The sequence below is a fragment of the Ranitomeya variabilis genome, chromosome 2, assembly GCF_051348905.1.
Source record: "Ranitomeya variabilis isolate aRanVar5 chromosome 2, aRanVar5.hap1, whole genome shotgun sequence".
Taxonomy (NCBI): Eukaryota; Metazoa; Chordata; class Amphibia; order Anura; family Dendrobatidae; genus Ranitomeya; species Ranitomeya variabilis.
The window spans coordinates 730,275,118-730,296,808 of NC_135233.1; the positions used below are offsets into that span (position 1 = coordinate 730,275,118).

The window sequence follows — 21,691 nt, forward strand, 5'->3', positions numbered from 1 at the left end:
GTTTTTTTCTGATGATTGGGACTCGCATGTGGAGCAGGTCAGGATGGTTTTTAAGATTTTGCGTGAAAATTCTTTGTTTGTTAAAGGCTCAAAGTGTCTCTTTGGTGTACAGAGGGTTCCCTTTTTGGGGTTTATTTTTTCCCCTTCTGCTGTGGAGATGGACCCAGTCAAGGTCCGAGCTATTCATGATTGGACTCAACCCTCGTCAGTTAAGGGTCTTCAGAAGTTCTTGGGTTTTGCTAACTTCTACCGTCGTTTTATCGCAAATTTTTCTAGCGTTGTTAAACCATTGACGGATATGACCAAGAAAGGCTCTGATGTAGCTAACTGGGCTCCTGCTGCCATGGAGGCTTTCCAGGAGTTGAAACGCCGGTTTACTTCGGCGCCTGTTTTGTGCCAACCTGACACCTCACTTCCCTTTCAGGTGGAGGTGGATGCTTCGGAGATTGGGGCAGGGGCCGTTTTGTCGCAGAGAGGCCCTGGTTGCTCTACTATGAGACCTTGTGCCTTTTTCTCCAGGAAGTTTTCGCCGGCAGAGCGAAATTATGATGTGGGCAATCGGGAGTTGTTGGCCATGAAGTGGGCATTTGAGGAGTGGCGTCATTGGCTCGAGGGTGCTAAGCATCGTGTGGTGGTCTTGACTGATCACAAAAATCTGATGTATCTCGAGTCTGCTAAACGCCTGAATCCTAGACAGGCCCGCTGGTCATTGTTTTTCTCCCGTTTTGACTTTGTGGTCTCGTATTTACCAGGTTCTAAGAATGTGAAGGCTGATGCTCTGTCTAGGAGCTTTGTGCCTGATGCTCCTGGAGTCGCTGAACCTGTGGGTATTCTTAAGGAAGGAGTTATCTTGTCAGCTATTTCTCCTGATCTGCAGCGTGTGTTGCAGAGATTTCAGGCTGGTAGGCCTGACTCTTGTCCACCTGACAGATTGTTTGTGCCTGCTAAATGGACCAGCAGAGTCATTTCCGAGGTTCATTCCTCAGTGTTGGCAGGGCACCCGGGAATTTTTGGCACCAGAGATCTGGTGGCCAGGTCCTTTTGGTGGCCTTCCTTGTCAAGGGATGTGCGGTCATTTGTGCAGTCCTGTGGAACTTGTGCTCGAGCTAAGCCTTGCTGTTCTCGTGCCAGCGGGTTGCTCTTGCCCTTGCCTGTCCCGAAGAGACCTTGGACACACATCTCTATGGATTTCATTTCTGATCTTCCGGTGTCTCAGGGCATGTCTGTCATCTGGGTGATATGTGATCGTTTCTCCAAGATGGTCCATTTGGTTCCTTTACCTAAGCTGCCCTCCTCTTCTGATCTGGTTCCTGTGTTCTTCCAGAACGTGGTTCGTTTGCACGGCATTCCTGAGAATATTGTGTCGGACAGAGGATCCCAGTTTGTTTCCAGGTTCTGGCGATCCTTTTGTGGTAGGATGGGCATTGATTTGTCGTTTTCATCCGCTTTTCATCCCCAGACTAACGGACAAACGGAGCGAACTAATCAGACTCTGGAGGCTTATTTGAGGTGTTTTGTCTCTTCTGATCAGGATGATTGGGTGACCTTCTTGCCATTGGCTGAATTTGCCCTTAATAATCGGGCTAGTTCCGCCACCTTGGTTTCGCCATTTTTCTGCAACTCTGGTTTCCATCCTCGTTTTTCCTCGGGACATGTGGAGCCTTCTGACTGTCCTGGGGTGGATTCTGTGGTGGATAGGTTGCAGCGGATCTGGAGTCATGTGGTGGACAACTTGAAGTTGTCACAGGAGAAGGCTCAGCGTTTTGCCAACCGCCGCCGCGGTGTGGGTCCCCGACTTCACGTTGGGGATTTGGTATGGCTGTCTTCTCGATTTGTTCCTATGAAGGTCTCCTCTCCCAAATTTAAGCCTCGCTTCATTGGTCCTTACAAGATATTGGAAATCCTTAATCCTGTATCCTTTCGCCTGGACCTTCCGGTGTCGTTTGCCATTCACAACGTATTTCATAGGTCCTTGTTGCGGCGGTACGTTGTGCCTGTGGTCCCTTCTGCGGAGCCTCCTGCTCCGGTGTTGGTTGAGGGCGAGTTGGAGTACGTGGTGGAGAAGATCTTAGATTCTCGTCTCTCCAGGCGGAGGTTTCAGTACCTGGTCAAGTGGAAGGGCTATGGTCAGGAGGATAATTCCTGGGTGGTCGCCTCTGATGTGCATGCGGCCGATTTGGTTTGTGCCTTTCACGCCGCTCATCCTGATCGCCCTGGTGGTCTTGGTGAGGGTTCGGTGACCCCTCACTAAGGGGGGGGTACTGTTGTGAATTTGCTTTTTGGCTCCCTCTAGTGGTTACTAGTGATTTGACTCTGGGTATGTCAGTCATCCCTTGTATGCTCACCTGGGCCGTTAGTTCAGGGGTGTTGCTATATAAGCTCCCTGGACCTTCAGTTCAATGTCTGGCAACGTTGTAATCAGAGCTAATCTGTTGTGCTCTTGTCTACTGATCCTGGTTCCTGCTAGATTAAGCTAAGTCTGCTTTCTTGCTTTTTGCTATTTGTTTTTGTTTGCATTTTTGTCCAGCTTGTACATAATCTGTATCCTTACCTTGCTGGAAGCTCTAGGGAGGCTGGAGTTCTCCCCCCGGGCCGTTAGACGGTTCGGGGGTTCTTGAATTTCCAGTGTGGAATTTTGATAGGGTTTTTGTTGACCATATAAGTTATCTTACTACATTCTGCTATTAGTAAGTGGGCCTCTCTTTGCTAAACCTAGTTCATCTCTGTGTTTGTCATTTCCTCTTACCTCACCGTTATTATTTGTGGGGGGCTTGTATCCAACTTTTGGGGTCTATTATCTGGAGGCAAGAGAGGACTTTATTTTCCTCTTCTAGGGGTAGTTAGTCCTCCGGCTGGCGCGAGACATCTAGCGACCAACGTAGGCATGTTCCCCGGCTACTTCTAGTGTTGGCGTTAGGAGTAGATATATGGTCAACCCAGTTACCACTGCCCTATGAGCTGGATTTTTGTACTTCGCAGACTTACTTGTTCCTCTGAGACCCTCGCCATTGGGGTCATAACATGCATGTATTTGTGTCTGATAAATAATTGTGCTGAGAGTACCTCAGAATTATTTTTGCCCCGCTTTTTGATTTGCATTATGCACTTTTAAAATAGATGTTAGATGAATAGATTTGCTGGGTTATATTGCATATATAGTGTACTGGTTTATCCCATCCTGCTACTTCAGTGGTGGTTGTCCTTCACATATGAGCTCTGGATGTACCTTTTCTCTTTTAGTCTGTATATTACTATATATCTATATGTAGAGAATAAAATTTTCTTATAGTTTACTCACATGCGTTTTGGACTGTTTACTCCGTGAGTTTGTCTAAAAAATGTGTAAAATGATGCACAGAAATTGCTTTTGCCACTGAAGCTGCTGCTAATATTTTTGCGATAACACCTTGATGTTCCCAGATTTGGACGTCTAGAACTGGGATGCACACTGTGCGCCTCACTGCTATCTTGGGGAAAACCACTCTTAAGATTGTCTGCAAGCGTGTTTCGATACTCCATTGAGCGGATCCCTTACCAGGGGGCAAGCATCTGGCAAAATTTACTCTTGTACCGTTAAACTAACAGAGTGGCAACCCAGTAGTAGAGATGAGCGAACCCGATGTTACCGGACAATGCAAGGATGACATCAACCCCACAGATATGATCCCCACTTGCCACTGCCACAGGGCAAGTTGTAAGAGCCAGGCAAAGTGCCAGAATTGGCTCATCTAATAGATGCGCCTTTTTTTGATGATTGAGGGCTGATATTTTTAGGTTAGGGAGGGCCAATATCCATGGCCCCTTACCAGCTGTCTGCTTTAGCTTGGCTAGTTGTAAAACATGGGGGGACCCCATGCCCTTTTTTTAGTCATTTATTTAAATAATTAAAAAGCAGGGTAGAGACCCCTCTATTCTTGATACCCAGCCTTGCTGATGGTGACAGCTGAGGGTTGCAGCCACAAGTTTTGTCTGGCAGGTTGTCAAAAAAACAGAGGAACCCATGTAATATTTAAAATTATTTATTTATTTAAAATCTCACGGTGCAGCCCTAAGCTCAGAGAGTTCACTGCAGCTCACTGTGAGAAATTTCTCACAGTGAACTGCGGTGAACACTCTAAGCTGAGCACCGCACAATGAGACTTTCTCACAGAGTTAGCAAGGATCTCACCAAGGTCACTGAAGTTCATTTGCCCGGCTGAGAATGCAGGCTCTGAAACCAGCGGTAACTTCGATGACGTCACTGCTGGTCACCGATGCTGCACTACCAGCAGCACATTCATCAGTGGTTTTCAGCCTGGACTGTCACATCTTGGCACCATCCAGGTTGAAATCTATTTATCCCCAGTCATGGATTTCGGTGTGGGACAGAACCTCAGACAGGTGAGGGATATAGTTTTTTTTTATTTTTGTTTTATTACAGGAGATGAGAGATTCAATGGAATGGGCATTAGGTGAGTATTGACTGTGCTGGTTATTTTTTAAAAACAAAAGTAAAGGTGTGTTTTGTTTTATTTCAAATAAAAGACTTTAGACTTGCTGTGTGTCTATTTACATTACAACTATTGGATAGGACTAGTAATAGATACGTGTCTTATAGACGCCTCTCCATTACTAAGCCATGGGCTTTATGTCACCGGACAATACAAAGGTGATATCAACCCAAAAATATGAACCCAGCTTGCCATAAGGAAAGTGGGAAGAGCCAAGCAAAGCGGCAGATTTGGTGCATCTAAGAAATGGCTTCAGGCTGCTATTTTTAGACTAGGGGGGTCATCATCCATTGCCCCTTACCAGACTGACAATATCAGCCCCCACCTGTCTGCTTTAGCTTGGTTGGTTGGTTGTCAAAAATGGGGGTTTCTGTAAATTATTTATTTAAATAAGTAAAAAATGTCATGGGGATCCCTCTATTCTTAATAACCATCCCTGTTAATGCTGACAAATGAGAGTTACAGCCCCCAGCTGTGAGTTTTGCCTGGCTGGTTATCAAAAATAAAGGGGAACCCACGCCATTTTTTTATTATTTATTTAGAGCGCAGGTACCAGCTGATGAATACTCATATAAGCCACCACATGCTCTCGTTGTTATTAGCAGCAGCAGGTATAGGCTGATGGGAACAGTAGTCACATCAGCCAACGCCAGTGACTGGATGTAAACCTTTTACCTTCGATCAAAGCTGCGGGCTTACGCAGTCATTTGACAGCGTGGAAACCTTTGCTGTCTGACCGGCAGAAATGATTTTACCATCAATCAGATGACAGCATGGCAAACAATGGATGTTCAGGTCCCCCATTAAAGCAAAAGGGGTCCGGGTTCGGGTCTGGATACTGTTCTAGTACCCGAAAGTGAACTTTTTTTTAACTGTTTGTATGAACCCTCTGGATCAAAATATACAGTGGTCCTCCCTTCTCTACCCAGTGGTCAGCACTACTTCTAACCCTAAGTATACGGGCTTCATGCTGAAGATAGTGCAACTAGAAGGCACTCATGTGTCGGGCGATTCCATGAGGTTCAAGTCCATGGTGTTGGTGGCAGGGTGTAACATCCCTGCCGGCATCACTGCATGGTTTCCCATCTCCCCTCTTACTCACCACTCCGGGCCATGCTGTGAATTATGTTCTCTGCCGACTTCATGCTCTGGGCCTCATGTCCTTGCTTGTTGCATACTTCCTGACTGTATGCTTAGGGCGGTGCCACGGCACTTCCTGTTTCTTATGCAGACTGTGTGCACCTTCCTAAGGTGTCCCCAACCAATTAACAAGAGGCCTCAGGTACTTAAGGCTTCCCCACCCCTAGGGGGAGGCCTGTTGTGGATTCTGTTTGTGGGCTCCCTCTGGTGGTTACTGCTGGTGCTGGGTGACTTTGGTGGGTTGCGGCCTTTGGTTTCCACCTGTCCATCAGAGGCTGGGTGTTTCCTATTTTACCTTGCCTTTCTGTCATTCCCTTGCCGGCTATCAATGTATTCAGATGTGCTCTGTTTGGTTCCTGCCTACCTGCTCCCAGATCTTTCAGGATAAGCTAAGTGCTGATTTTCAGTTGTTGGTTTTTTGTCCAGCTTGCTTATTATGTCTCTATGCTAGCTGGTAGCTCTAGTGGACTGAGGTTCTCCCCATGTGCCATGAGTTGGCACATGGGTTCTTGTAATCTCAGGATGGTTTTTTGATTAGGGTTTTTTGCTGACCGCTCAGACCCCTTTTGTATCGTTCTGCTTTCTAGTTTACAGCGGGCCTCAATTTGCTGAACCTATATATATCATCTCTATGTGTGTGCCTTCCTCTCATTTCACCATCAATACATGTGGGGGGCAACTATACCTTTTGGGGTTCATTCCTCTGGAGGCAAGTGAGGTCTTATTTTCTCTGCAGTACTAGTTAGCTCTTAGGCTGGTGCGTGGCGTCTAGAACCAACGTAGGCACGCTCCCTGGCTATCTCTAGTTGCGTTTGTCAGGCGTAGGGCAGCGGTCAGCCCAGGTTCCATCACCCTAGAGCTCGTCCGATATTTTGTATTACTTTGCTTGTCCCTTGCTATCCCTAGCCATTGGGATTCATGACAGTATAGCCGGCCCACAAAGTGTTAATTGTTTGGGCTGAAGCAGGAGAAAAAGAAGTGTTTAAGGGAAATTTTTTTTTTTTTTTTTTTTCCTTCAGAGTTTTGCTGCCTAGCCCTTAATTGCTGTCTAGCTGCTTCTTACCTCCTCTTAACCCTTGAATGGCTCTGATATTAGCTGTTTAACATGGATGTCCAGAGTTTGGCTTCCAGCCTGAGTAATCTCGCGGCAAAAGTTCAAAACATACAGGATTTTGTTGTTCACACTCCCATGTCTGAACCTAGAATTCCTATTCCAGAGTTCTTTTCTGGAGATAGATCTACCTTCCTGAATTTCAGGAACAATTGTAAATTGTTTCTTTCTTTAAAATCTCGCTCCTCTGGAGACCCTGCTCAACAGGTCAAGATTGTAATATCTTTCCTGCGGGGCGACCCTCAGAATTGGGCATTTGCATTGGCACCAGGGGATCCTGCATTGCTCAATGTGGATGCATTTTTTCTGGCATTGGGATTGCTCTATGAGGAACCCAACCTGGAGATTCAGGCTGAAAAGGCTTTATTAGCCCTCTCTCAGGGGCATGATGAAGCGGAAATATATTGTCAAAAATTTCGGAAATGGTCGGTGCTTACTCAGTGGAATGAGTGCGCCCTGGCTGCAAACTTCAGAAATGGTCTTTCCGAGGCCATTAAGGATATTATGGTGGGGTTCCCTACGCCTACAGGTCTGAATGAGTCGATGGCTATGGCCATTCAGATTGATCGGCGTTTACGGGAGCGCAAACCCGTGCACCAGTTGGCGGTGTCTTCTGAACGGGCACCTGAGACTATGCAATGTGATAGAATTCAGTCCAGAAGTGAACGGCAAAATTATAGGCGGAAAAATGGATTGTGTTTTTATTGTGGTGATTCAGCTCATGTTATATCAGCATGCTCTAAATGCACAAAAAGGGTTGATAAATCTTTTGCCATTGGTACTCTGCAGCCTAAGTTCATTTTGTCTGTGACTCTGATTTTTTCACTGTCGTCCATTTCCGTCGATGCCTATGTGGATTCAGGCGCTGCCCTGAGTCTTATGGATTGGTCATTTGCTAAACACTGCGGTTTTGGTCTGGAGCCTCTGGAAGTTCCTATCCCTCTGAAGGGAATTGACTCTACACCATTGGCTATGAATAAGCCGCAGTATTGGACACAAGTGACCATGCGCATGACTCCCGTTCATCAGGAGGTGATTCGCTTCCTTGTACTGTATAATTTACATGATGTACTAGTGCTTGGTCTGCCATGGTTACAAACTCATAATCCTGTCCTGGACTGGAAAACAATGTCTGTGTTAAGCTGGGGATGTCAGGGGGTTCATGATGATGCACCTCCGATTTCAATCGCTTCATCTACTCCTTCTGAGATCCCTGCGTTTTTGTCTGACTATAGGGATGTTTTTGAGGAGCCTAAGCTCAATTCGCTCCCTCCTCATAGAGATTGTGCCTGTGCTATAGAATTGATTCCTGGCAGTAAGTTCCCTAAGGGTCGTTTATTTAATCTGTCACTGCCAGAGCATACTGCTATGCGGAATTATATTAAGGAGTCCTTGGAAAAGGGACATATTCGTCCATCTTCGTCCCCTCTGGGAGCAGGGTTTTTTTTCGTGGCAAAAAAAGATGGTTCCCTGAGGCCTTGTATAGATTATCGCCTTCTGAATAAGATTACAGTCAAATATCAGTATCCACTGCCATTATTGACTGATTTGTTTGCTTGCATTAAGGGGGCTAGGTGGTTCACTAAGATAGATCTTCGCGGTGCATATAATCTGGTGCGGATAAAACAGGGTGACGAGTGGAAAACCGCATTTAATACGCCTGAGGGCCATTTTGAGTATTTGGTAATGCCTTTTGGACTCTCCAATGCTCTGTCAGTCTTTCAGTCCTTTATGCACAATATTTTCCGTGAATATCTGGATAAGTTTATGATTGTGTATTTGGATGATATTTTGGTGTTTTCTGATGACTGGGAGTCTCATGTTTTACAGGTCAGGAAGGTGTTTCAGGTTCTGTGGGCCAATTCTCTGTTTGTGAAGGGCTCAAAGTGTCTCTTCGGAGTCCAGAAGATTTCTTTTTTGGGGTACATTTTTTCTCCTTCTACTATTGAGATGGATCCCGTCAAGGTTCAGGCGATTTGTGACTGGACACAACCTACATCTGTTAAGAGCCTTCAGAAGTTCTTGGGGTTTGCTAATTTTTATCGTCGGTTCATTGCTAATTTTTCCAGTTTTGTTAAACCTTTGACTGATTTGACTAAAAAGGGTGCTGATGTTGCTGATTGGTCTCCTGCGGCCGTGGAGGCCTTTCAGGAACTTAAGCGCCGGTTTTCTTCTGCTCCTGTGTTGTGTCAACCAGATGTTTCACTTCCTTTTCAGGTTGAGGTTGATGCTTCCGAGATTGGAGCGGGGGCGGTTTTGTCACAGAGAAGTTCTAATGGCTCGGTGATGAAGCCATGTGCATTCTTCTCTAGAAAATTCTCGCCCGCCGAGCGCAATTATGATGTGGGTAATCTGGAGCTTTTGGCCATGAAGTGGGCATTTGAGGAGTGGCGTCATTGGCTTGAGGGTGCTAGACATCGTGTGGTGGTCTTGACTGATCACAAGAATCTCATTTACCTTGAGTCTGCCAGGCGTTTGAATCCTAGACAGGCTCGTTGGTCGTTGTTTTTTTCTCGTTTCAATTTCGTGGTTTCATACCTGCCAGGTTCAAAGAATGTGAAGGCAGATGCTCTTTCCAGGAGTTTTGTGCCTGACTCTCCTGGAGACTCTGGGCCTACTGGTATCCTTAGGGATGGGGTAATATTGTCCGCCGTATCCCCAGACTTGCGACGTGCATTGCAGGAGTTTCAGGTGGATAAACCGGATCGTTGTCCACCAGAAAGACTGTTTGTTCCGGATGATTGGACCAGTAGAGTCATCTCCGAGGTCCATTCTTCTGTGTTGGCTGGTCATCCTGGAATATTTAGTACTAGAGACTTGGTGGCCAGGTCTTTTTGGTGGCCTTCCTTGTCTAGGGATGTGCGTACCTTTGTGCAGTCTTGTGAAGTGTGTGCTCGAGCTAAGCCTTGCTGTTCTCGGGCCAGTGGGTTGTTGTTATCCTTGCCCATCCCGAAGAGGCCTTGGACGCACATTTCCATGGATTTTATTTCTGATCTCCCGGTTTCACAGAAAATGTCCGTTATCTGGGTTGTGTGTGACCGCTTTTCTAAGATGGTTCATTTGGTGCCCTTGCCTAAGTTGCCTTCCTCCTCTGAGTTGGTCCCTTTGTTTTTTCAGAACGTGGTTCGTTTGCATGGGATTCCGGAGAATATCGTTTCTGACAGGGGATCCCAGTTTGTGTCTAGATTTTGGCGGACGTTTTGTGCCAAGATGGGCATTGATTTGTCTTTCTCGTCTGCATTCCATCCTCAGACGAATGGCCAGACGGAGCGAACTAATCAGACCTTGGAAACTTATTTGAGGTGTTTTGTTTCTGCTGATCAAGATGACTGGGTTGCTTTTTTGCCACTGGCCGAATTTGCTCTTAATAATCGGGCTAGTTCTGCCACGTTGGTCTCTCCTTTTTTTTGTAATTCGGGGTTTCATCCTCGTTTTTCCTCTGGTCAGGTGGAGTCTTCGGATTGTCCTGGAGTGGACGTGGTGGTGGACAGGCTACATCAGATTTGGAATCAGGTGGTGGACAATTTGAAGTTATCTCAGGAGAAGACTCAGCAGTTTGCTAATCGCCGTCGCCGCGTGGATCCCCGACTTCTTGTTGGGGATTTGGTGTGGTTGTCTTCTCGTTTTGTCCCTATGAAGGTCTCTTCTCCTAAGTTCAAGCCTCGGTTCATCGGTCCTTATAGGATCTCGGAGATTCTTAACCCTGTATCTTTTCGTTTGGATCTCCCAGCATCGTTTGCTATTCATAATGTGTTCCATCGGTCGTTGTTGCGGAGGTATGAGGTGCCCGTTGTTCCTTCGGTTGAGCCTCCTGCTCCGGTGCTGGTGGAGGGAGAATTGGAGTATGTTGTTGAGAAGATCTTGGATTCTCGTGTTTCCAGACGCAAACTCCAGTATTTGGTTAAGTGGAAGGGTTATGGTCAGGAGGATAATTCCTGGGTGGTCGCCTCCGATGTTCATGCGACTGATTTGGTCCGCGCCTTCCATAGAGCTCACCCTGATCGCCCTGGGGGTTCTCGTGAGGGTTCGGTGACCCCTCCTCAAGGGGGGGGTACTGTTGTGGATTCTGTTTGTGGGCTCCCTCTGGTGGTTACTGCTGGTGCTGGGTGACTTTGGTGGGTTGCGGCCTTTGGTTTCCACCTGTCCATCAGAGGCTGGGTGTTTCCTATTTTACCTGGTCTTTCTGTCATTCCCTTGCCGGCTATCAATGTATTCAGATGTGCTCTGTTTGGTTCCTGCCTACCTGCTCCCAGATCTTTCAGGATAAGCTAAGTGCTGATTTTCAGTTGTTGGTTTTTTGTCCAGCTTGCTTATTATGTCTCTATGCTAGCTGGTAGCTCTAGTGGACTGAGGTTCTCCCCATGTGCCATGAGTTGGCACATGGGTTCTTGTAATCTCAGGATGGTTTTTTGATTAGGGTTTTTTGCTGACCGCTCAGACCCCTTTTGTATCGTTCTGCTTTCTAGTTTACAGCGGGCCTCAATTTGCTGAACCTATATATATCATCTCTATGTGTGTGCCTTCCTCTCATTTCACCGTCAATACATGTGGGGGGCAACTATACCTTTTGGGGTTCATTCCTCTGGAGGCAAGTGAGGTCTTTATTTTCTCTGCAGTACTAGTTAGCTCTTAGGCTGGTGCGTGGCGTCTAGAACCAACGTAGGCACGCTCCCTGGCTATCTCTAGTTGCGTTTGTCAGGCGTAGGGCAGCGGTCAGCCCAGGTTCCATCACCCTAGAGCTCGTCCAATATTTTGTATTACTTTGCTTGTCCCTTGCTATCCCTAGCCATTGGGATTCATGACAGAGGCCTAAACAATGTACTTTCTCAGTTAGTGTCTTGCTGCTGAGTTGCCAGGTCCTGTCTCGCTGTATCTCTCATTTCTGCCACCCAGGGGGCTTAGTAACCTGGCCAATATCTGTGTCCTGTGTCTCTGCCTCCCAGTCAGGCTGCATACCCTAGTCTGAATCCTTGTTTCTGTACCTTATCCCATACCTAAGTCCTATACCTGTGTCCTTTTGTATCCTTGTCTGTAACCTTTCCTATGCCACTGTGTGTTTCCTTGTGTTCACTTCTGCTCTTTGCTCTGCATCCTGTGGCTCTGCTCTTTGCTCCACATCTTGTGGCTCTGCTCTTTGCTCTGCAACCTGCAGCTCTGCTCTTTGCTCCGCAAACTGGGGCTCTACTCTCTGCTCTGCTACCTGCAGCTCTGCTCTGCTCTCTGCTCCGCACTCTGCAGTGCTGCTCTGCTCTGCATCCTGTGGTTCTGCTCTGCACCACATCCCATGTTTCTGCTCTGCACCACTTCCGCGGTTCTGCTCTGCAATGCATCCCACAGTCTGTGTGATCCATTTTCTCCAATTATTCTTGAGAAAATGAAAAATTTGGAGCAAAATCAACATTTTTGTATGAACTTTTTTTTGTTTTCACTGGTCAATGTTAAAAAATCCTATGAATCACCTGTGGGTTCAAGATGCTCAACACACCTCTACATAAGAATCTGTCATTTGTGGGGGGTTTCAACTGTTAAGGCACATCAGGGGCTCTGCAAATACAACATTGCACTATCTATTCCAGCAGGAGAAATTGCACAACACCTGCTGTAAACTACTATACCATTGCATTCTGACTACGTCTGTATACTTTATACCAGCCTATGTCCTGATCTCTTATTTAGCCGTATGCAAGTGTTTGTATGTATCCTTCTTTGCACGTTCCACTTTTCACCACTGTGGTTGGTATATAAAATGTTTTTTTTTATTGAACTCAATAAAAGTTATATTTTATACGGGTTTTATTCAGTTAGCCGTTTATTCTTACCCTTGTATGTATCCATTTATGTAAAAATCAGAAAAAATAAAAAATGTCTCATAATTGTGCATACTGTGTAAGTATTTAGAAAATGAACAAAACACCTCAATGGTATATATATACATGCCACATGATGGTGTGTAGCAATTAGTACAATTAGTATTAATTTGCTTTTTTTATTTGTCTATAATTTTAATAAACTAGACTCTGAGGGTGAGTTTCCACGGTCAGTAAACGCTGCGTGTTTGACGCTGCGCAGAGCTGCAGCGTCAAACACGCAGCGTCCAGATGTTCCAGCATAGTGGAGGGGATTTTTGGAAATCCCGTGTCCACTATGCGTGGAAACCCGCATCCGTCTTCCCTGCGACTCCGGACATGCTGCGCGTCTTTTCAGATCGCAGCATGTCCGTACACCTTGCGGGGACGCAGCGTCCCCGCAAGGCATATCACAGGGCGCTATGGGAGAGAGCGATGATCCCGGATGTGTACAGTTAACACATCTGGCATCATCGCGTCCCAGAAAGGGGGCGGGGCTTAGCACCGAGCGGCTTAGCCGCTGCGGCGATACCGCCGGCCATCCTGACCATGGACACATACCCTAAGGGTATGTGTCCACGTTCAGGATTGCATCAGGATTTGGTCAGGATTTTTCATCAGTATTTGTAAGCCAAAACCAGGAGTGGGTGATAAATGCAAAAGTGGAGCATATGTTTCTGTTATACTTTTCCTCTAATTGTTCCTCTCCTGGTTTTGGCTTACAAAAACTGATGAAAAATCCTGACCAAATCCTGATGCAATCATGAACGTGGACACATACCCTAAGGGTATGTGTCCACGTTCAGGCTTGCTTCAGGCTTTGGTCAGGATTTTATGCAGGTAAAATCCTGACCAAAAATGCACCTGAGGTCACTGGCAGGTCACCTGCGGTGTTCCTCCGTGTTTTGCTCATTGTAGCAACATGCTGCGTTCTGAAAAACGCACCGCATGTGCATTTTTGCGGGAAAAACGCATGCTTTTTTTAATGCACAGTGGAGACAGGATTTCATTAAATCCCCTCCACTATGCTGTAACAACTGGACGCTGCGTTTTTGACGCTGCGGCTCAGTGCTGCGTAAAAAACGCAGTGTTTCCTGAACGTGGACACATACCCTAAAGGTACCATCACACTGAACAACTTAACAAAGATAACGATAGCGATCCGTGACGTTGCAGCGTCCTGGATAGCGATATCGTTGTGTTTGACACGCAGCAGCGATCAGGATCCTGCTGTGACATCGTTGGTCGGAGCTAGAAGGCAGCACCTTATTTCGTCGCTGAATCACCCGCTGACATCGCTGGATCGGTGTGTGTGACACCGATCCAGCGATGTGTTCGCTTGTAATCAGGGTAAACATCGGGTTACTAAGTGCAGGGCCGCGCTTAGTAACCCGATATTTACCCTGGTTACCATTGTAAATGTAAAAAAACCCAAACACTACATATTTGCATTCCGGTGTCTGTGGCGTCGCACGGCGTCCGCTTCCCTGCACTGTGTCAGCGCCGGCCGGCCGTAAAGCAGAGCACAGCGGTGATGTCACCGCCCTGCTTTAGGGCCGGTGCTTACACAGTGCAGGGATGCGGACGCCAGGAGACACGACAGACACCGGAATGTAAGTATGTAGTGTTTGTTTTTTTTTTACATTTACAATGGTAACCAGGGTAAATATCGGGTTACTAAGCACGGCCCTGTGCTTAGTAACCCGATGTTTACCCTGGTTACCTGGGAACTTCGGCATCATTGGTCGCTGGAGAGCTGTCTGTGTGACAGCTCTCTAGCGACCACACAACGACGAAACAGTGACGCTGCAGCGATCGGCATCATTGTCTATATCGCTGCAGCGTCGCTTAATGTGACGGTACCTTAAGTGTGACAATTAGGCTGCGTGTCCACGATCAGGATGGCCGGCGGTATCGCCGGAGCGGTGAAGCCGCTCGGCGCTAAGCCCCGCCCCCTTTTTGGATGCGATGATGCCGGATGTGTTAACTGTACACATCCGGGATCATCGCCCCCCTCCCATAGGGCCCTGTGTTATGCCTTGCGGGGACGCTGCGTCCCCGCAAGGTGTACGGACATGCTGCGATCTGAAAAGACGCGCAGCATGTCCGGAGTCGCAGGCCCGCCGCGTGCGGGTTTCCACGCATAGTGGACACGGGATTTCCAAAAATCCCCTCCACTATGCTGGAACATCTGGACGCTGCGTGTTTGACGCTGCAGCGTCAACACGCAGCGTTTACTGACCGTGGACACATACCCTAAGGGTATGTTTCCACGGTCAGGATGGCCGGCGGTATCGCCGCAGCGGCGAAGCCGCTCGGCGCTAAGCCCCGCCCCCTTTCTGGGACGTGATCATGCCGGATGTGTTAACTCTTCACATCCGGGATGATCGCTCTCTCCCATAGCGCCCTGTGATATGCCTTGCGGGGACGCTGCGTCCCCGCAAGGTGTACGGACATGCTGCGATCTGAAAAGACGCGCAGCATGTCCGGAGTCGCAGGGAAGACGGATGCGGGTTTCCACGCATAGTGGAGATGGGATTTCATAAAATCCCCTCCACTATGCTGGAACATCTGGACGCTGCTTGTTTGACGCTGCAGCGTTTCCTGACCGTGGAAACATACCCTTAGAGAAACAGGTTATGTTTTCTACCTATCTCTTTTTGGCTAAAATAAAACTTTTAAAACCAGCACTATCAATGTCCACCATTTAGAATTCATGTGTGATTCCTCCCAATTCCTGTTATCTTTAAGAAATGTAATCTATTCTGTGACTTGAGTAAATTTACTTTGGAGGGGCACAGAAGTAGAAAGATGCACCAAATTCATTAAAAGGAATGTGTCTCTTAACCCCTTCATGACCTTGGGATTTTCCGTTTTTCCGTGTTTGTTTTTCGCTCCCCTCCTTCCCAGAGCCATAACTTTTTTATTTTTCCGTCAATATGGCCATGTGAGAGATTATTTTTTGCGAACCAAGTTGTACTTTTGAACGACATCATTGGTTTTAGCATGTCGTGTACTAGAAAACGGGAAAAAAATTCCAAGTGCGGTGAAATTGCAAAAAAAATGCAATCCCACACTTGTTTTTTGTTTTAGCATTTAGTCAACCTAGCAAAAAAGCCAAACTGACCTGCCATTATGATTCTCCAGGTCATTATGAGTTCATAGACACCTAACATGACTAGGTTTTTTATCTAAGTGGTGAAAAAAAATTCCAAACTTTGTTAAAGAAAAAAAAATTGTGCCATTTTCCGATACCCGTAGCGTCTCCATTTTTCATGACCTGGGGTCGGTTGATGGATTATTTTTTGCGTGCCGAGCTGGCGTTTTTAATTATACCATTTTGGTGCAGATACGTTCTTTTGATCGCCCGTTATTGCATTTTAATGCAATGTCGCGGCGACCAAAAAAACGTAATTCTGGCGCTTCAAATTTTTTTCTCGCTGCGCTGTTTAGCAATCAGGTTAATGCTTTTTTATATTGATAGATCAGGCGATTCTGAACGCGGCGATACCAAATATGTGTAGGTTTGATTTTTTTTATTGATTTATTTTGAATGGGGCAAAAGTGGAGCGATCATCAGAAATGCAGGTGTGCTATGAGCGCCGACCATAGGGTGGCGCTCACAGCTACCGGTGATCAGTAACCGTAGAGGTCTCAAGGACCTCTATGGTTACCCTTCTTATGCATTGCTGACCCCCGATCATGTGACGGGGGTCAGCGATGCGCTCATTTCCGTCCGCACGGCCGGAAGTGCCGGTTAAATGCCGCTGTCAGCGTTTGACAGCGGCATTTAACTAGTTAATAGCGGCGGTTGAATCGCAATTTCACCCGCCGCTATTGCGGGCACATGTCAGCTGTTCAAAACAGCTGACATGTCCCAGCTTTGATGCGGGCTCACCGCCGGAGCCCTGTATCAAAGAGGGGGATCTGACCTTGGACGTACTATCTCGTCCAAGGTCAGAAAGGGGTTAATGAGGTTGACATCTCTTAGGCTGGAGTCACACATAACGTTTAAAAATACGGTCCGTTTTTTACAGACCAAATACGCAGAAATTTTCCCTGAACAGTGATCCATATGTCATCCGTAAGCAAGGTGTGGCTGCATATTTTGCGCATGTAAACCTCCGTATGGCATCCATACGGCGAGATTTTCTTGCGGCTTGCAAAATGGACATAGAATGGATCCATGGGCTCAAATATTTGTGAAAACATATATACAGTTTGATATACATATATATATATATGTATGTCAGTGAGACACACACACATATATATATATATATATTTATATTTAATACAGAGCTAGATAGCAAAAAAGCCAGTAATTCAGTTGCCAGCTTTTGCTATCTCCTTATCAAACCCGACATGATATGAGACATGGTTTACATACAGTAAACCATTTCATATCCCTTATTTTTTACATATTCCTCACTACTAATGTTAGAAGTGTCTGTGTGCAAAATTTGGGAGCTCTGGGTGTTAAAATAAAAGGTTAAATCACAGAAAAAACTGTCATGGGCTTCCATGCTATTTTCTCCGCCAGAGTGGGAAAGCCAGTGACTGAGGGCAGATATTAATAGCCTAGAGAGGGACCATGGTTATTGGGCCCCCCTGGCTAAAAACATCTGCCCCCAGCCACCCCAAAAAAGGCACATCTGTAAGATGCACCTATTCTGGCACTTAGCCACTCTCTTCCCACTCCCGAGTAGCGGTGGGATATGGGGTAATCAAGGGTTAATGTCACCTTGCTAATGTAAGGTGACATTAAGCCTGGTTAATAATGGAGAGATGTCAATAAGACACCTATCCATTATTAATCCAATAGTAATAAAGGGTTAAAAAAGCACACACATTATGAATTAAGTACTTTAATGAAATAAATACACATGGGTTTTAACATCTTTATTTTACTCTCAATCCAACTGATGACCCTTGTCATCTGAAAAAAAGGGAAAATAAAAAAGCAACAATATCCCATACCTGTCCGCCGTACAGTCATCTCCCACGATGTAAATCAATCTGAAGGGGTTAAATAATTTTACAACCAGGAGCCTGCTAATGCAGCTGCCCCTGACTGTAAAAACTGGGGAATGAATGGAATGCAGGGGAACGGAGCTTCGTAGACTTGCGATGATGCGCCCCCTGGTGGCATAAACTCATATGAACTCTAGCGTGGGAATTTTTCTGAATATTTTCCCACGCTAGAGTTCATATGAGTTTATGCCACCAGGGGGCTGCCTCTTGCTTAATGGTGTTGTAGCCTCTGTGGCCTTTCAGAAAACGTGTGTACAGTATATACTGTCAGACCATGTGACACTTAGATTGCACACAGGTGTTCTTCCTTTCACTAAGCATGTGACTTATGAAGGTAATTGCTTGCGCTTCACAGCAAAAGGGGTGAATATGAATACATATGCACATGCCAATTTTTAGTTATTTGATTCCATAAATTTAATTTATGACTATTTTTTCTCACTTCATTTCACCAACTTAGACTATTTAGTGCTGCTGCATCACACACAAATCGGATAAAAAAAATATTTAAACACAGGTTATAATATAACAAAATAGGTAAAAAGCCAAGGAGGTGAACAAATTTGCAAGCCACTGTATGCTAGTATATTAACCTCTATGTAAGGCCCAGTACACATGGCACTTATGCAGTGTGTCTGGGAGATTCAACATGAATGTTCAAATTATGAAATTCAGAAGGAACCCTGGACAGAGTTACAGAATGCAATGACACAGGTGGAGGTTTGATGAACTCCATTTGTGCTTTTTTCAGACTGTATTCATGTTTTCAAAATGGCAAAAAAAATGTAGCAGGCTCCAGTTTTGTGCCCATCTAAAAAAAGACACAATTGAGAAAGAAAACACAATCTGTGTAAATTTTAAATTTCATTTGCTTTATTGCTCCATTTGGGCTTCAGTGTGAATCCCATTTTTCGGAGATTGAGATGAAACCCTCAAACGTACTGCACAGAAAGACATCCTTTGGACCACTTAATGGACCTAGGCTACCAATATCTAAAAAAGTGTAGATTTCAAGGAAAAGGCAGTGAAAAAGGGGGTCCCTTGATTTGCTTTTTTTCTGTGAGTGTTGAGATGTGTTTTGGTCACAACATACAAGGTGTTAAATGGCAGAAATCAAGGATTTCTCATCATTTGTGAGGTGGGGGCAATGGTTGTGTATCACAGTCTTTCTCCTGTCCTTATAACAAGGGCACTCAATGCCTGAGTGATGGTGCAGTCTGGATAGGAACAGGTTCTTGAGAATTTCTGCCTGTAGTTGATAATTATGTTATTGCTAGTGGGTTAAAAAATGTACAAACTATGTCATTTTTTCTGTTTTTATTCATGGGATTGTGTGTATATGAGAATGCAGCCAAACGCCCAGTGTCTAAAATCTGAAGACACAGTTCCTGTAGCAGACTGAGTTCTTGATGCCATTGACACTTAATTTAGAATTGTTTCATTTATCAGTGGATACTTGATTAATTCCATCTACCTTATAGTAAGTATGAAATTGGAAAACTTTTAGATGTGCCAAGCTTGTACAGGTCCTTCTCAAAAAATTAGCATATAGTGTAAAATTTCATTATTTACCATAATGTAATGATTACAATTAAACTTTCATATATTATAGATTCATTATCCACCAACTGAAATTTGTCAGGTCTTTTATTGTTTTAATACTGATGATTTTGGCATACAACTCCTGATAACCCAAAAAACCTGTCTCAATAAATTAGCATATTTCACCCGTCCAATCAAATAAAAGTGTTTTTTAATAACAAACAAAAAAACCATCAAATAATAATGTTCAGTTATGCACTCAATACTTGGTCGGGAATCCTTTGGCAGAAATGACTGCTTCAATGCGGCGTGGCATGGAGGCAATCAGCCTGTGACACTGCTGAGATGTTATGGAGGCCCAGGATGCTTCAATAGCGGCCTTAAGCTCATCCAGAGTGTTGGGTCTTGCGTCTCTCAACTTTCTCTTCACAATATCCCACAGATTCTCTATGGGGTTCAGGTCAGGAGAGTTGGCAGGCCAATTGAGCACAGTAATACCATGGTCAGTAAACCATTTACCAGTGGTTTTGGCACTGTGAGCAGGTGCCAGGTCGTGCTGAAAAATGAAATCTTCATCTCCATAAAGCATTTCAGCCGATGGAAGCATGAAGTGCTCCAAAATCTCCTGATAGCTAGCTGCATTGACCCTGCCCTTGATGAAACACAGTGGACCAACACCAGCAGCTGACATGGCACCCCACACCATCACTGACTGTGGGTACTTGACACTGGACTTCAGGCATTTTGACATTTCCTTCTCCCCAGTCTTCCTCCAGACTCTGGCACCTTGATTTCCGAATGACATGCAAAATTTGCTTTCATCAGAAAAAAGTACTTGGGACCACTTAGCAACAGTCCAGTGCTGCTTCTCTGTAGCCCAGGTCAGGCGCTTCTGCCGCTGTTTATGGTTCAAAAGTGGCTTTACCTGGGGAATGCGGCACCTGTAGCCCATTTCCTGCACACACCTGTGCACGGTGGCTCTGGATGTTTCCACACCAGACTCAGTCCACTGCTTCCTCAGGTTCCCCAAGGTCTGGAATCGGTCCTTCTCCACAATCTTCCTCAGGGTCCGGTCACCTCTTCTCGTTGTACAGCGTTTTCTGCCACATTGTTTCCTTCCAACAGACTTACCATTGAGGTGCCTTGATACAGCACTCTGGGAACAGCCTATTTGTTGAGAAATTTCTTTCTGGGTCTTACCCTCTTGCTTGAGGGTGTCAATGATGGCCTTCTTGACATCTGTCAGGTCGCTAGTCTTACCCATGATGGGGGTTTTGAGTAATGAACCAGGCAGGGAGTTTTTAAAAGCCTCAGGTATCTTTAGCATGTGTTTAGAGTTAATTAGTTGATTCAGAAGATTAGGGTAATAGGTCGTTTAGAGAACCTTTTCTTGATATGCTAATTTATTGAGACAGGTTTTTTGGGTTATCAGGAGTTGTATGCCAAAATCATCAGTATTAAAACAATAAAAGACCTGACAAATTTCAGTTGGTGGATAATGAATCTATAATATATGAAAGTTTAATTGTAATCATTACATTATGGTAAATAATGAAATTTTACACTATATGCTAATTTTTTGAGAAGGACCTGTATACTCAGGCATAATGCTTGTCATGCACACTTAAGAAGAATTCAACTCATTTAGGAAATGCAACTTGATATTTTGTAATACAAAGAAATAAGTTCTATGAGAAAAATCTTCAGTGATCAGATTAACCCCTTAGTGACAGAGCCAATTTGGTACTTAATGACCGAGCCAATTTTTACAATTCTGACCACTGTCACTTTAAGAGGTTATAACTCTGGAACGCTTTATCGGATCCCACTGATTCTGAGATTGTTTTTTCGTGACATATTGTACTTCAAGTTAGTGGTAACATTTCTTCGATATTACTTGCGATTATTTATGAAAAAAATGGAAATATGGCGAAAATTTTTAAAATTTTGCAATTTTCAAACTTTGTATTTTTATGCCCTTAAATCAGAGAGATATGTCACAAAAAATAGTTAATAAATAACATTTCCCACATGTCTACTTTACATTAGCACAATTTTGGAAGCAATTTTTTTTTTGTTAGGGAGTTATAAGGGTTAAAAGTTGACCAGCAATTTCTCATTTTTACAACACCATTTTTTTTTTAGGGACCACATCTCATTTGAAGTCATTTTGAGGGGTCTATATGATAGAAAATAACCAAGTGTGACACCATTCTAAAAACTGCACCCCTCAAGCTGCTCAAAACCACATTCAAGAAGTTTATTAACCCTTTACGTACTTCACAGGAACTGAAACAATGTGGAAGAAAAAAATGAACATTTAACTTTTTTTTGCAAACATTTTACTTCAGAACCATTTATTTTAATTTTCACAAGTGTAAAAACAGAAATTTAACCACAAATTTTGTTGTGCAATTTTTCCTGAGTACGCCGATACCCCATATGTGGAGGTAAACCACTGTTTGGGCGCACCGCAGAGCTTGGAAGTGAAGGAGCGCCGTTTGACTGTTTCAATGCAGAATTGGCTG

At 45.0% G+C, this 21,691-nt stretch overlaps 1 long non-coding RNA gene across 1 annotated transcript in view; it reads right to left on the reverse strand.

The window, feature by feature from the left end:
- The window catches only part of LOC143809877 (uncharacterized), a 285,078-nt gene extending 279,404 nt beyond the window's left edge, over positions 1 to 5,674 (reverse strand). Inside the window, exon 1 of the long non-coding RNA XR_013222505.1 lies at positions 5,593 to 5,674. This is a non-coding gene — a long non-coding RNA (uncharacterized LOC143809877). The remainder of the gene's footprint in view (positions 1 to 5,592) is intronic.
- Between the last annotated feature and the right edge of the window lie 16,017 nt (positions 5,675 to 21,691).